Raw genomic sequence first — 4558 nt, forward strand, 5'->3', positions numbered from 1 at the left:
CTTCAGATTTGCATTTGGAGTCCAGAGTCACCTCACATCTGCAGTGCATATGGTAGGACATTAGGACTTTGGGTAGCATTTTGTATTTTGTATTAGTTTTGGATTGTAACTATAAACTCTTGAAATTATTTGATGATGTAAATATATTAAATTTCATGTTATTGAAATTTTTTGTATAATGTATGTGGAAAAATGAAATGTTGAGAAATATGTATAAATGTGCTTCAAGTAATGAAGTGAACAGAAAAATTCTGAAAATAGTGTTGTGATTTGAGATTGAGTTGAGATATGTGTGTATAATGGAGTCTGGATTTGGAAATTATATTGGAAGTGTTTTTAAACAGGTTCAGAAGAACTGTTTTTCCAATTCACAGCCGGCACTCTGCTGGATTTTCTATAAAAATTTCAAAAAAATTCAGCTTTATCAAAATTGTAAATAAATGAATTAAAAAAAAGGATAAATTGTAATTAAAATATGAATTGGTGCTCCGGCACACTGAGTGGCATAACTTGCTCGGCTACACTGTAGACGGGTAAGGGGTGTCATAGTAATTATCCTTAGCTGTGTCTTCCAGTGAGAAAGGGAAAGCTTGAAGCTTGATCTGATCCTCTGAAACTCCTTGATGTTTCATGCTGGAACACACAACATGAAATTCCTTTAGATGCTTATGTGGATCCTCACCTGCAAGACTATGAAACTTAGGCAACAAATGGATTAGTCCAGATTTCAATTCAAAAGCAACATTTAAAGCAGGGTATTGGATACACAAAGGCTGTTGGTTTAGATCAGGAGCAGCCAACTCTTTCAAAGTCCTAGCAGCAGCCATGGTCTCGTTTTTGGAACTTGACTTTGAATCCGAATCTGAACTTAGCTCCTTTGGAGATTGGACTCCTTTAGATGTACTTGGAATCTGCCTAGCTTGCTTAGCCAATTTTCTCAACCGTTTAGCTATTTTTTCTACTTCTGGATCAAAGATCAACTCACCAGATTGAGAAATTCTTGTCATAAACAAAAAAAATCAAAGTAAAAATAGAAAAATGCCTTAAAACACTAGAAAACAATCGAATTTGGCCTCAAGAGGGTGGGGCCAAGAAATCCCATGGATTGATTGGTTTTGATCAGAGCGTCGTTTCCTTCAAAATAGGTATGAGCCGCCATCCAAATTCAACCAAAATCCTTAATGAACAGTAACAATGAACAGCAACATCGTAATTAAATTTTTTTTTTGAAAACATGAAAATAGCAACACTTCACAAACAAAATTAATAACAAAATATCCTATAAATTTCAGTCCCCGACAACGGCGCCAAAATTCTTGATGGTTATCGAATCCACCAGAAATTAAATTAACTGAAATCACCAAGTCTGAAATATTTTCTGTAGTAAGTGGTGAATCCAGGTCGAACCCTAGAGACTGAATTATTAAATTTCGTGCGCTTGTGTAATGGAAAAAAAACAAAGGTTGGGGGGAGGGGGGTTAATTCACAATCCAAAGAAGAAATAAAAAATTAGAAATTAAGAACTAAAATTAAATATGAAACTCTCGAATTAAATAAACTTTAGTCCAAGGTAATTCTCATTCCAGTGCATTGATTTGATAATGGACAAAAAAAATACAATTATATCTTATTGAATACTTAACGTAGATTTACCAAACAGCAAGGTAAACCCCTGACTTCCCTATACTCATCAATTCGAGCCCAGCACTCTTATTGACTCTAATTATTAACTGAGTTGGTGAACAACAATTTATGAAGCATAAATCATTTAATCCACCCTATTGTTTCCTTAGATTATTATCGAAAACTTGGATCATAATCAATAAAATCTAATTCCTACTCATGTTCAATCTTACATAACAATTATGGATTATGAAGATGAACTAGCAATTGATCAAATCAAATAATTAACTAATAGGCCTTTTTAGCAAATCATTCAACAGATCAAAAATAATTAGATCAGAAAATAATAGATATTCAAAAAGACATAAATTAAATTAAGAACCTGGTCTCACAAATCATACATAAGAAATTGAATCCCTTGAATTGAATTAAAAATTTTGCCACTCATGTTCATAGCTTACAGAAAAATAAAGAAAAATAAAGAAGAAATCTAAAAAGAGAATGGAGAATGAAAGCCTTCAAATGGAGAACGAAGGTCTGAATTGGGATGCTCTTAGTTGCTGCCCAAAGACGTATTTATACTAAAAAAAACCTAATCCCAAAGATAGGAACCAAACCAAACTAGGAAAGGTTTTGAAATTCAAGATGCAAATTTTTAGCCTGCATTCACGTTTCTGGAATCAAGGCAGATTTTCAGCAACTTTCTTTCCAAACCTACCTCTACCTTCTTCAGGAAAGTTGTAGCCCTATTTATTAGCTTTCCAACAGTCATGGAACCCAAATCCGAGGTCTATAGCCCAAGTTATAGCCCAAAAACCAGGACTGGTTCAGTCAGATGGTTCAACCCATTGTGACGACTTCATTGCCGTTTTTTACAATTAAAATGGCCTCATCTCTCATCTAGCCCTTCATAGAAGTTGTAGAGGTGGCTCTTAAGGTTTGATTGGGCTTGGCCTTGCTTCATTTGGACATTTGAAACTCTAGATACAAAATAAATATTGAAACTGGTCATGACCTATCGAGTCTGGGCTTTTGCAATAGATCCATAACTCATTTTGTCAATCTTAGAGACTGATTTGGGCTTTGGTCCCTCTTTATCTTTTGTAGTGCTCTATCTTAGCTTTTCAATGGATTAAACAGAACTCAATTTGGATACCCACAACTTTAGAAACACCTGAAAATTCAAATGCTAAAAATTTCTCCATTTAACACAATTATTCCACAACTATCTAAAAATATGCCTAGATGATAAATATATTTTAACCAACTGAATTAAACATAAAAATACACTAAAAATACTAAATATGATGGGAGTAAAATTAATAAATTATGCACTTATCAATCCTTAATAAAAGCAAATTTTATTCTAATAATCATAAAACACCATTTTCTAAAAATCACAGAGTTTAGAACATGACACAATTATCCAATTCATCCTAATAGCCAAAGGCTAATGGGGAATACAAGGGCTAGCTAGCACATATATGAGTACTCATTCAATTCGTCCTCAACTGATACACTCCTCAACACTTTGGCCAGAGAGGGAATATAAATCTAATTCGTCCCACTAGGCAAGCTAGTGAGGAATACAAAACACATAGTTATGTCAACTGTGGTTTCAAACCATTTAAAAAATTTTCCATTCCTCACTTGCATTTGTCAACTCATAATCATATCCCATTCAATACATTTATCCATAATGGGTTAACAACACATAATTTCTCAATTAAGATTTTTCAATACCATAAAGTCATAAACCATTCACACAACTCATTTAAAACAAAATTCAATTTGAAAAACAAAAAGATAATGGTTTTTGTGCACAAACCTCTTTATTTTCTTTTTACTTAGTTCAACTTCTTCTTGTCCTTTGATATTTCTTTCTCCACTGAAAATACACAATGGAGATGTCTTAATACTTAATTTAATTACCACTAAAAGCTAATTAATTAAATGCCTAAGTTACTTAAGCAAATTTCAAAGAGTTTGGATTCTGGACAGATTTATTCCCTGTTTTTGGAACCCAATTTCAACTTAGTTCTAGTCCTCATTTAATGATATAATCTAATAAAAGTTGTTCCTTTACTTGTTAAGTTTTGTTTCCAATTTGAATCACTTAATTTGGAGTTGTGTAGCTTTAGTTATGGTTAATTTACCATTCGGGTATCAAGTGGTGAATCTGACCAGGTGCAGGAATTTCCAGAATTGGAATCCTTAACTTGTCTTAGCAATTTCTTTAAGTTGCATTTGGTTTTGGGTTTTGGTCAAAACATCAAAGTTGTAGTTCTAGGTCTTATGAAGATTTTGGATTTTGAATCAGTGCATTTTCAGTTTTGTGGACCAAGTTATGGCATTTTTTCCAAAATTGATCAAATGGTCATTTGTCCAGGATTTGAGGTCAGTTTTGGTTATGGTCAGATTTGCTGACCTAAATTGTTCTGGCAAATTGGTTGGGTTAGAGTTAGAATTTGGGTTCATGATCTTCATGAAAAATGTGTTCCTATGTTTACCTTTCCAATGGTTCAAGAATCAGGTCATCTTGACCTTCCTAGAGTGAGTTATGGCCATTTGAACATTTACTATTTATTTGGTCATTTCTGCCCAGTTCCAGTACACCAATTCCGGATTCAAGTAATTTTTAGACCAACTTATAGTCAAGTCTTGGGCAAGATTTCTTCATGAAAAATGTGGCTTTAGGTCTTAAGTTTCATCTCCAATTGGCCTCACACTAATTGGAGCTGCCTAGCTCTGCTTATAACCCTAAAAGCATACTGGATTCAGAGGTTCAGAAATCTAACAATCCCACAACCCTCACTTTCTCCATTCAAATCATCAATTCTCAATTCATAACACACTAAATGACTATAATTAAGCATTATAAATACCAATTGGTCAATATTTCACTAAAACCCTAATTTTCTTCTTCACAATTTCT

The sequence above is a fragment of the Hevea brasiliensis genome, chromosome 10 (assembly GCF_030052815.1).
Source record: "Hevea brasiliensis isolate MT/VB/25A 57/8 chromosome 10, ASM3005281v1, whole genome shotgun sequence".
Lineage (NCBI taxonomy): Eukaryota > Viridiplantae > Streptophyta > Magnoliopsida > Malpighiales > Euphorbiaceae > Hevea > Hevea brasiliensis.